This window comes from Struthio camelus, chromosome 4 (genome assembly GCF_040807025.1).
Source record: "Struthio camelus isolate bStrCam1 chromosome 4, bStrCam1.hap1, whole genome shotgun sequence".
Lineage (NCBI taxonomy): Eukaryota > Metazoa > Chordata > Aves > Struthioniformes > Struthionidae > Struthio > Struthio camelus.
The window spans coordinates 55160201-55172932 of NC_090945.1; the positions used below are offsets into that span (position 1 = coordinate 55160201).

Below are 12732 nucleotides of genomic sequence, written 5' to 3' on the forward strand. Positions count from 1 at the left end.
ACCCCATTCCTTATTCTCTACAGTGTATTAAATCATGCTCTGAAGAGAGAATGGACAAAATTCTTAATTTTCTCTACCTTTTTCTTTGTAATGTTCTTCCTTATGGTACCCAAAAGCTTCACAACCCTTTATTTATTTTTACAGTACCGTGACAGGTGATATCCCCGTTGTCATTTATTACGAGAGTAAGGGTGGAAAAGTAAGAATACTGAGATTTTAAGTCTAAAGTATACAAAAATGCTGAGTATTCCATATGAGACAGTGAATATTTACAAATGTGCATCGTTGTATGACCTGAATATGTTCAAGCACAGCTCCTTTGGCTTCAATTGCAGATAAAAGTTCTGGGAATTTCTGCACACATTAGATCCTATAGCCTAGTTCGAATTTCCCTTGCTTTGTTTGCTTGAAGATACCAGTGTTAGGGTCTGACATCCCAAGCATTTTTACTCATGTATTCATTAAGGTGTTTAGATCAGTTGCTTCTGCTGCATTGCAGAAGTGAAAGAAACTACAGTAAAGAAAAATTCAGTACTTGCTGCAGCACTGAAACGACTGTAAACTGCTTTTGTGGTAACTAAGGCAACCTGCTCTTCCAAGCAATTGAATTTATATTTATCAACTTTCAGCGAATAGTTGTATGTATATCTTTTTAATGTAAATTTTCAAATTAGTATCTAAAAGAAGGAAAATGAAGAGGCTGAAGTTTGTCTGTGCTTGATGTAGATGACATGACATACATAAATCAGTCACAGATGAGTCATTTGGCTTGGAAGAAGTTAACCTCACATCAGAAAAGAGACAGTCAGTGCACTACTTAATGCTCCTTGATCTTTGTTTTGAAGTTTTGCTTTGATGTATATTCAGTCCTGTGAGAAATGTAACCAGCTTATGCTAGTACTAGCTTTTCCTGTAATATGTATTGCATATAATTATAGAATCATAAACCTATTTAGGGTGGAAAGCAGGTCCTGTAGTCCAATCGCTTGCCCAAAGCTGATCCAATTAGATCAGCCTGTTCAGGTCTTGTCCATTCAAGTTTGTGTCTCCTAGGATTGAAATTCGACAACCCTCCAGTATTTGGACACCCCCATGATAATTTTTTTTCTTCCCTTATACCCCTACTCAGAATTTCCTGTATTGCAATTTATATCTGTAGCCCCTTGTCCTGTGTCTGTGAACCTCCAAGAAGAGTCTGGCTGTGTCTTTTCTATCCTCTCGCGTTAGGGAGTTAGAGGGCAGTCAAATCTCTTCCCAGACTTTTGTTCTTAAGGCTGGAGAAACCTGCTTTCTCATTTTCTCCTTATCCATCATGTGCTCCAGGCACTTAACCGTCCTGGCCTTGCTCCAGTATATCAATGTCTTCTTTGTACTGGGAAGCCCAGTAGTGCACCTAGTTTCACAAGTGTTGAGCAGAGGAGAGTAATCCCTTTCTTCGTTCTCTGCTGCACTCTTGCTAATACTCAGCCCAGTATGTGGCTGGCATCTCTGCCACAAGGGTGCACCGCCAATTCAATGCGTTTTACACCAACATCTGGAAAATATATATTTGAGGGCCTGGAGAACAAGAGACACAAGCTGGAAAGGCTACTAGGGGGCTGCCAAGATGGTTAGGAGTAGGAGTATGTGCTGAGTGAGGAGAGGTGCAGGGATCCGGTTCTGTTCAGAAGGGAAGGCTTGGGATCAGCTGCTGTCTTCCGCTGTCTAACAGGGGTTATAGAGAAGACAGAGCCCAACCCTTCTCAGAGGTGTATAAGAACAGGGCAAGAGGTAACAGTTGCCAGATGTAACATGGAGAGCTTTAATTGGATATAAGGAAAAGATTCTTCACCATGGGAGTGTTAGTGACTGGAACAGGCTGCCGGGAGAAGCTGGGAGCCTCCATCCATGGCTATGCCAGGACTCTGCTGGCCATGGCTCTGAGGAAATGGTCCAAAGTGGAAGCTAATCCTGTTTTGAACAGCTTTAGGACTAGATGATTGCAGAAGTTCCTTCCAATTTAAATCTTTCTATGATTTTTTATTGTGACATTTCTCAGGCTAAAATTTCCTCCATTTTAAAAGCTATATCTTTACTATATTTATCTCCATATTCTTCAGTGTACCCCTAGTGGAGAAGTGTATGAAAATCATCTGACATACCTTTTTATATGATGAAAAATATTGCTATGCTTTCAGGCTTAACAGCAAGGTACCACTGGTTTTTTGTTCTGGTTTGATTTTTTTTTATTGCTCTGTTGTGCTTTTTATTAGCTGATCTTTCTTTTTTCTTTCTGGTAAATGTAATGTATTCGGAAGGGAAAAAAATAATTTTCAGTGGAAAGGAAGGTTATTGGAAAGGTGAATATAGCACAATGTGGTGCTGAATTCCTAGCATAGGATAATTAGACTTGTAACTGACTTTTCTTTCTTAGAATTACTAGAACATTGGTCCAGGAAGCCCACGTGCACGCATGCACGTGTGTGTGTGTATCTTGAGTAGCAGAGTGCTACTACTACTTTGAGAGGTTGCTTTAGGAAGACTGTAACTTTTGGATAAGGTAGAAGGTTATTACAGGGAATAGCAGGATAAAAAAGGAAATGTACTAATATTGGGCATACTTTATTCATGTGTATTTGAAAGGAAAGGGAAATGATGTCTTTTAAATTAGGAGAATTAACTGCATGTCATCAGTTAATCATGTACAGATCATCTGAGTGATAGAAAGCAGTCATGCTTGCTTAAAAGATTGTACGTGCTCTGCACCCAACCATCTCTAAAATAAAAGCTGAAATGTATGTTTTACATTTCATAAGAGAACTGTAATACTTAAGATTGTATTTAATGTTCAAATAAACTTGACTTGGTACGTATGGTATATAGACCTACTATTCCATGGTGTTAAAGTTTTTTGTGCATACTGAATGCTTGGATTGTCATTAAAATCGATGAATTCTTTAGACTTTTCTGATTTGGATTTTGGATAACTGTGTCATTCAAAAACTCTTTTTCTCCCAGAATTACTTATGAGATTTCTCATGCTTAAACATGGCTCAGTTATAGCCTTTTTTTTTTTTTTGGAATTTTTACTCTAAATTAGTTTTTTAGATTATTGTGGGGTCTCCTGGTGACCTTTTCTTCCTTGTTTTCAAAAATGTGTTGTGTTTATTCTTCATCGCATGTTGTTATGATGATTTTAGTAGTTTACTAAATATACATGAGATCCACTGAGAACCTCCTCTGCAAAATCTATGCAAGAGTTTATTTACTGTGAGTGATTTGGAAATTTTCCAGGGAGGATGAAACGTTACTGGAGTTTTGCCATTTCTTGCCTGGCATTTTGTAGGAGCATTTAATGATTAGACACAAAAAATGCTGCAGACCTTCATGGAGAAAATGGTGCACGGATTTGGAAACCTTGGAAGCCAAACAATCAGGCTTCATCGGAGATTATGAAAGAAAGCAGAGATTATCAAGTAATGTTTTTCAGTGTATGGGCAGTACTTCTCCTTCATTGCTATATGTACCTTTTTTTTGGTATATAATCCCCCTATAAAACCTCAAGAATTGAATGAAGCATTTGAAAATCAAGCATAAAATTTGTCTAACAGGAATTGAATCTCAAAAACACCTATCTAGTTTGTCATCTTTTAGATTTAAAAAAAAGTCCCTGAATGTAACATCTCAATTTTCAAATACTTCATCGCAGAAGGTTAATGTAACAGCAATAATCTAATTTAGTCATGATTCTGTTTTACTTGTAGACCTTAAATAGCTACCATTTACTGAAGTAATCCTCTTCACAAGTTCATCACTAATTTCAGACATTATTGCTCCTCCTATGGAAAGGGTGTTTTTCTATTTATTAATGTTATTTTTACCCTTTCTTTAAATTTAGACTTAAAAGAAGTTGGTCTTGTCAGTGTATTTTATGCCTGTCAACTTCATAGTCCGTTTAGTTGCTTTCATACTGTAAATTTCTATCTCTTAAAATGCTTTACTCTGACTTCTTGATTTTCTTTTATTTTTATGGTTGCAACCCTATTCATTATGTAAGATTATTCTAATGGCTCATAACTGCTGAGCATGTGTTCACTGTCCATCTTGCAGACTGATGGTGGTGATCTTTTTTATTTTTTCCAAAATTGCTATGATCTTTGTTTTGATTAGAACTTGAGGTCAGTCTCTGAGGGAGAAGATATGCAATATTTTGTCTGATGACCAAACCATTGCTTGCTTACAGCCTTTATGGTCTGTTTTGGTCTTTCTTGTGTCCGTGCATACATGAACGTAGCAGTTCCAATGTCTTTGTGTGTCCAGGCAGAGTGCCTTCCACTAGTAAGAGGCTGAAAAGTTTTATTAGTAAAATAAAAATAGCACACTAGACAAGTTCTAATTTAGCTGTAGTTATAATACTGTTTATCCGTGGACAGATAGTCCAACTTTCCAAAGTTAAAACTGATGTTTCATTTTACACTGAACACTTCAGAAATGTGTGTGTGTATATATCATATATTTTAATAAAGCATTTGCCATTATACAAAAAGTGACTTAACTGCTAAGACCAGCAGACAGAATACGGCTGAAATGGAACTACAGGTAATACAATACTACTGAAGGAATTGTACTTCTGATTCATGAGCCAGGTCTTCTAAGATCTCAAATGTGGAACTAATGAGAAATATCACTTTAAGATGAAGGAATGAAACAAGGAGTCAGGCTTGAGTTGGATGTTTTTCATGACTCTAAATACCACAGATTATTTACCTAGTAAGTGAAGGTAGTTTAGTGTAATCTTGAAAAAAGTACAATATAAGTGCAAAATACGCATGCAGAAAACATTGATTCTCAATATTGCTCAGACGTGGCAACATTGTTTTGCCTTTAAAGTGGCTAGAAAGGCAAAATACTAGTGTAGGTATCTTCCCACAAAAAAAAAGTGAGTTCTTTGGAGCTAATTTCAGTGCTTTTGAAGAATTTGTATTAGCTGAGGAATAAATGGACTGAAAAAGGCAAGGTCTTATTGCTGACTTGTTGAAACCTAGATAAAATGCATTTGGAATACATATTATATATAGGTACCAATATATAATTATAAATTACATAACAGGTAACAGTACAATATAGCTAATATAGCATTGAGGTAATCATTTCGTAGAAGTTGTCAAAAGCATAGACAATTTTTTTTCTTCATGAAATAACATAAACTTTGGAACATCTGAATGTGGCGATACAGCTGTTAGCTTAACACAAAGACTACAACCTGTCCATATGAGGACAGCACCATATTTACTGAGTTATAAGACTACAGTTGTTACTATGGTAGTTTCTAATAATGTTTTGAATGCCAGGAAAAATAATACTACTTTTTCACTTTTTCTGTATTCTCTGTTATCAAGATACAGTTAAATTCCCAAGTAAGGGCCAAGTGATTTTTCTATCCATCTTTTTCCTTGTAGGCTGAGACATTTGAAACCTACATTTTTCTGTAAATCTATAATGACAAGACAGAGTTTTGGTCATACAGATAAAACTATGCTGTACCTACAGAATGTCAGAAGCTTAAGCAGGAACAGACTGTGAACTGGAAAACCATTCCTGATGAAATAGTGAAAAAGATAATACAATATAGAAAAATCAAAACTGAAGGAGGTTTGGGATGTTACTCCCAGCTTTAGCTCAAGACTCCCAGGTCTTTAGCTCAAGAGAGATGCAAATAACACAGTGTTTGTTGGGAAGAGGGTTATTTATGAGAATTCATAGGAGCTTTGAGCAACCAATATTTGTAATTACAGAAATGATTAAAGCCGTACTTTTCTAGGTCATATTTTATGCTTGAAGTGCTGCTGAAACTTGCAGGTTTCTTTCTTGCAGACTGTATTTCAGGTGAATCCTAAGCTTATCTTATACTTTACTTGCAACTCCTACTGTGCAATGGACACGCATGCTGATCACCCATTAGCTAACTGCTTGCTTTTCTGTTACTCTTTTTGCTACTGCCTAGCCATATGCCTAAAAGACTGTAATCTAGTAGCAAAGCACGCTGATACAAATGTTTACTAACATCATCTTTCATGTTCTACAGACAGAACCCAAGACATCGCTTTCCTTTTCTACAAAAGTGGAGCTTTTTTACAAGCCTTCTTAATAGAAGTGATTATGACAGTGACACAAAGGTTTGGGGGCAATTGGGAAGTGATGTATATCAGAAGTGGAGACGTTTCCTGAAAGTCATTATCATCATCATCTTTCTGGGAAAGGCAAAAAATTGCAGAGAATGTTAAATTAATTCTCTCCATCCTTTTTAATAAAAAATGTTACTCTTTTAAAGTAAGAAGATGAGACAGGTTGGCAAATGACATATTTGAAAGGGGATTTTATATTCAAATGCTAAATAGAAGATTGAATCAAAAAGACACTTGCAAAGTATCTATCTAAAACTTGAGAATTCTTGTATGTGGTATGGAGGGGTGGGGATGGGGTGAGAGAGACAGAGGAATAAGTGGGTGAATTAATCAAATGTAGGGTGAGGATGAGAATGTCACTGTTTCAGAAATTAGTCCTTGCTACTCTATTTAGGAAGGTCCAGGTGAAATAATTGATTTGGAGCAGACGAGTGATGGAAGACTAAGGTTATAGTATCTAAACCACTTATTTTGCGGTTGGTGCTTTCTACTCTACACAGCAGACATGCTTTATGCCCGACTTTGATGCAAGTTTTAGCTTGCCTTTAAAATTCCTCTTAAGTGAATGACGTTTTTAATCTATATGTCCAAACGAAATAGCAAATGAAGTAGCAGAATGATTAATAAAAATTGGATGCAAGTAAAATATGGTAACTGTTGTACATGTGTACTTATAAAAAAGGCATCTGAAATATTCTTAAACTGAAGACCTGAAGGCTAGAATTTATTTAGTGAACTTTAGATGTCTAGTATGTAGACACATAGAATTGAGCTAGTGAGCCCCAGCCTCGCTTGAATCCAGTAAGGAGAAGAGGAAACTCTAGGGCATGATTAATCTGGCCTCTTTCATATATGTACTGTAAATGAGGTGACTGCTACATCCTGTTGAATAACTTTCCTTTTTTCCGTTGACTATAAAGTAAGCTTAAAGTGAGTAATGCAGATGTGTGTGTCCACACTATAGGTGGAGTTTCATCAGATTACATGTTTTTTTTTTTTTTTTTTTAAAAAAAAAGGGGGGGGGAGGGAGGAATGGCATCAAACAATAATAGCAGACATTAAAACCCTGTGCTTGAGGTGTCACTGTAGCAAAAAACAGATTTGCTCTTACAAGAAAACATTCTGTAGTCACGAGAACAATAGCTGAAAGGGAATCAGCTTAACATGAAAAAACTTAGATTAAAAACAAGCCCTTCAGGAGATATTTGTATCAGTGGACAAAGGCAAATGCTTTTCAATGCTTAGAATGAACCTTTCTAATTTGCAAGTGTTACTTTCTGGTGGGCTTTCTTTCAGAGGCACCTGAGAATGTTTAGTGATCTCCAATTTGGATTTAAAGTTGGAATTGGTCTTTTTGGAACAGGAGAATGTAATTCATCACTTCCAGGCAGAAGTGAATCTTAGGGCCACACCTTATCAGATACATCTTCAGCAGAAAGAGACTGAAGTGTAATTCTTATGAAAATCATGAAGTAAAATACTTTATTATAAGCCTATGAATGAGATGGAAATGATCAAAAACACATGCACAGGGTTTGTCAGTTTTGTATAATATGTGTATGCAATTTTTTATGCTTGTGTATGAAATCTTGTTTGTTATTGAAATAGTAGCCACTTGTTGGTGTAGACAAGGGAGTAGATACGATATTTAGCTGATGAATGTAGAACATTCTTTTTCATTTGGGGGGAGTGGGAAGGGAGAAATACTCTTGTTCTGATTCTAGTAGAATTTCAACAATATTTCTAGTTTCTATTTTTATTTTCTAATTTTTGGATGTTTTGTTTGTTTTTGGCTTTTTTGTAGTACTACTTGGTCATCCCAGCTGCTATTGGATTCCCCTCCGCCCCTGCTTTTAGCTTCCTTTAGGCATGCCAGTGCTATTTTCTCTAAAGTAACTGTTGCTGAGATTAAAGAAGTTACCTAGATAAGTCTTAAAAGAGCTCCCAAGTTGTAACAGAATGAGGAAAAGATTGGGATTAGGCACAACCTTACTACATTGCTCAGTATTTCATTTTTCTCCTTAGTAAAACATGACCTGAACTAGAGTGAAGATCCCACAGTAAATTAGAAATAGAGCACTGGTTGAATTTTTTTGCCAAATGCACCAAACCTTTAGCTTTTATATAATTCCCTGTGATTGATACTAGATCCTTTTGTGCATTATTTGCAAGTTGGAATGTAGTCTGGAATCCAAAAATTGAGGATTTTGACATTAATGCAGCTTTGGAGAAAATAGGTTCTCTACAAAGCTTTAGCAGCACTGAAGATAAACACAAAGGGTAATAAGCAGTGTAATGATCTTTGAATTTGCAGCTTCATCCTGTACACTATCTCAGAAGGCTAATGCAATTTCACAGGAAAAGGTACTAAGATGTATCACTTATCTTTCTCTTCCATGCCTGTGCTATCATCTCAGATGTAATACATTAACATTTGAATGAAAAAGAATTGTCAATCAAGAAATAGGATACGTTTGAAAGCAGAGAGAGAGCAAAGAGGAAATGTCAGCAGGTTGATGCAGAGTTTTATTACTAATTTTGACACACATTTAATATATTAAAACCCTCTACTTTCAAGTATAAATAAAAAGCATATTCTATCACTGATTATATTAGTTTGATGCCCTGTTATGCATTACTATTATAAAGATTTTTCTGTAAATAATTTGGGAATTATAAGCTAAATATGATATTTCAGTACAAGCTGTGAATATATTGTAAAACAGTTATTCAGAACTGAATATTTCAACAGAAATGAAATGTAAATTTTTACTATGACAGAAATGAGAAGTATCAGCAATTATTTTTATTTCCTTTATTCTACCAACTGTGCTGACTTTGTTTTCATTTTTGAAAGAAATATGTACAGATTCTTGCAGGTTAAAAGGCAATTAACAAAAAAGTCTCATTGTTCTTTATTTTCAAATAAGATACAGTTGGCCTAAGAATAAATATCGTTCAGGGAAAAAGTCTTTAATACCCCATCTAAAGTACTGTCTTATATAACTGAAAGTCTAATATAAATATTCAGAAATATCTATTTTCTCAACGATATCTCTGATCCAGAGTCAGTTAAAAATCTGTAGATTCATATTTAATATTATTCACATGCAGTATTTTCTTTCACTCTCCAATCACTTTATGACTTTTTCCCCAGATGGCCAAGGCAAGTAAAAACCTTATTTCAGGCCCTGATAGTAGAAGCCAGAACTGTACAGTTTTAGCAGTCTTTTTTTTTTTCTTGAATATTGTTTCCAAATGCCATATTTTTTCCTGTTTCAAATTGTATGTTCTAGGTTTTCTGAACTTTCAATCTTCCAGTGAGTGCTGGATGAGTCAAATCCAGAAAGTGTTGCTTGTTCTGAGGTTGCACAGTCATTAAACCCCTTAGGTTTCCCTAGCGTAACTTCTGCCTTAAATGTGTAATTTATTCAGAGCTATCAGAAACAGGTGGATCTTAGGAGTGTGATCGCTTGAATTTGCGTTTTGAACCTTTGTCTAGCTGTGTTCTAAAAGTTACTTATTTCTCCACAGAGCTAATTTTTAATGAAGTGTTGAGTATCTGCAGCTTATCAATGATGAGCATTAGAAATAGTTACTACCTCAGGGTTTCTTGCTTCTGAACAAAAGAAAATATTGTGCAGATTTAAAAAAAAAAAAATTGTGAAACAGTAATTTGCAATCCATCATCACTGAGCAGAAGGTAACTGAATGAAGTCACTTCACTTCTGCTCAAGGATATATCCTTTTTTTTCCCCTGACTTCACGTAAAAGTGGAACTAAAAACCTAACGGTTTGATTAGTCAAAGGAAAAGGGAAAAAAAGCGTTTTGAGCAGTAAACTTCATTTTTAGTAATGAAAGTATTGCTGAGAATTCATATCATGCTTTGATACTAGCTACTTCGGACACTGTATATTCCAGAGAGCATTTCCCCTTGTGAAATGGGAGTGCTGCTGTAATCATTTTTCTCGTTTATGGAATTATGTATGTTGAAGCCTAATTTAGCTATGACAAAAGTCTGGTCTTTCTTTAGCTTCCGGAGAGTCTTTAAGTAATTAAGAAAAAAGAGGTTTGTATGAGTATGGAGAGTAAACAAGCATTTAAATAAGTCAAGTTGCTTTGATATATGTAAAATACAGTAAAGGCATATTGTGATGTTTTAAGCAAATTGTATATTCAGAATAATTTCAGGGTATAAAAAATGTGATTTGAAAGGTATGAGATCAATGAGCAACTGCAATGATTTCTGTTATCTTCTGGTCAGGCTAGCTAACTCTTGTAAATCAAAGAATCTACTCCAGTTGTATTTCTGAGTAGTTGAAAGCTGTATCTGGACCTAAACCTACAAAAACATTGCATAAGCTTAAACCTGCAGGAAGCTTTTAGAAATTTTCCAGTTGTGATGATTAATAAACTACAAAAATAGCTTTGGAGAAAGATGTCCTACATTATTAGAAAAAGCGGGTCAGATGAGAGGTCTATTTAGCTTAGAGCACTAGATGTTTTGGGAGGTAAGATTGTTACTTGCATGTCTGAAGAAGTTAGATTGTTACTCCTCAATTACTATTCTGTGTCTAAGGCTACTGAGCTCATTATCCAGTAAGTAACTGCTTCACTGTGGGGCTATTTATTGATTTTTTTTTTTTTTTAATTATAGTGTAAGTAAAGTTGCAATAAATTGTGCAGCTAGAAATCTGTGAAACTCTTCAGCTTTTTGAAGAGATGACAGAATTTTATTTCTAAAAAGTAATTATAAAGACTATAGCAACTTTATTCCATGAGTCCATGAACATGAAACGAACAGGCAGTTCATCCTTTTCAACTCTGGCTTGTACAGCTACAGTCCTACAAATGATAGAAGCAAAAACAACGATTTAAAAAAAAAAAAAAAAGATAAAGCAAAAACAACCCACTGCAGATGTTGGTTTCCATTTATATCTTATTTTTGTTGTGTTTCTAGATTGATAGGTCTGTATTTACTTATTCTCCGTTTTGTATTACTTCACTCATAACTTCACTGGATTAAAATGTCTGATTTATTTAGCATGAATTACAGCGTGGCCCAGGCCCAGCAGATTCCTTGGCAATGTGTCAATATAAATATCTCTTAATAAAAATTTATGTCAATTATGAAGAGATGAACTGCCTTAAAAAACATTCTGTATGCCTGAACATCTTAAGGTCCTCCTCAGCACCCCTCCCCTCCGTGGCCTTCTCCAATAAGATAACAGTTAGGAAAATTGAGGGAGGTACTAGAATAGTATAGACCAGAAATGAATAGAATCCTGTACTGGTTTTGAATGTATATGTATATATCTGCACACGTGTGTGTGCTCACACACATGTATATTTGCAATTTTTTCTTTAATTTTATATTAACATAGGATTTCTTGCTACTTTATCTTTCATGCCATTGTAAGCTCCAGTTTCAGGACAATGCCTCTTAAAATGTTACATGTTATTTTACTTTATAAAGCTGAACCTGATCAGAAGTCATTAGTATCTTAGATATGGTTCTTAAATAACGACTAGTTTGCTCTAGCTTAAATGTCTTGGAAAGCACAACATTCTATTAGATATAAAACTGTTTCAGTGTTTTGTTTCTAAGTTGGTAGAGGTTTAACCTAATGAGTATTTCAAAACATAGCACTCCTTTCATATTTATTTCCAAGCTGGGATTCCTTTGCAAACACATTTATTAGAGTATTAAGATACTCATTACATGAGCCATATACTAGGTTTATTTCTTCTAAAATGCTTGTTTCTAGCAATTATTTTTCCACTTCAGTGTTCTCAGAAGCATTTAACCATTTATTAGGTGGATTATATTTTTAGTTTGATAGATACAGAAGTTTTAAGAATGCAAAAGAATTGAGATACAAAGCTATATTTGTCGATGTCATTATCCAGAGACTTTTGTTGTCTGAGACTCTCCTGTCTACTACTTTGGGTGCGCTGTATGAATAAACAGTTATTTAATCTATTGATGAGTGAGTGGATTAGAAAAAAGTATTTCAGCATATCCTGTATGAATATGTTACTGAAGGCTGTGTGGACTGTAGTCAATATCATAATTCAGTAAAGATACAATCATCGTAATTGTCATGCTAACAATAACTATCCAGACAATATTTCTTTTATTGGATTGTGTAGTATTTTGTAGTATGAGACAAATTATATGGTATCCATCTTGCTGCCCTTTCCTTGGATTGTGATGGTAGGGACAGTGATTGGGATGATTTCCAAGCACTGTTATTTGAATAACATGTTCTGTGAAGTTAGATTTTGTGGAGGTTCATTTTAGCTACTTGCAACACTTCTAAACAGTGTGGATTTGTTAAAAGGAATGCAACTTACTGATAGCTAGGAACCATTATCTCTATAGGGAGGTATTTTTCTGTAAGTTCCCTTGTGGGTGTTCTGAAAATAGAAAAGATACTGTGGCTCTTCAAAACAAAACGGTCTTGCTGCTGTGCAGTTAGGTGGTAAACTAACTGCACCAAAGCCACAGCTCTTGGGCAAAACCTTCTATGTGAACTGCCATAATATTCAGAGGAGGGTTGTTGA

General features: G+C 35.2%; 1 protein-coding gene across 4 annotated transcripts in view; it reads left to right on the forward strand.

Moving 5' to 3' along the window:
- Positions 1-12732, forward strand: part of SGCZ (sarcoglycan zeta) — a 494736-nt gene that overhangs the window by 184721 nt on the left and 297283 nt on the right. The gene's annotated exons all lie outside the window — the stretch shown is intronic.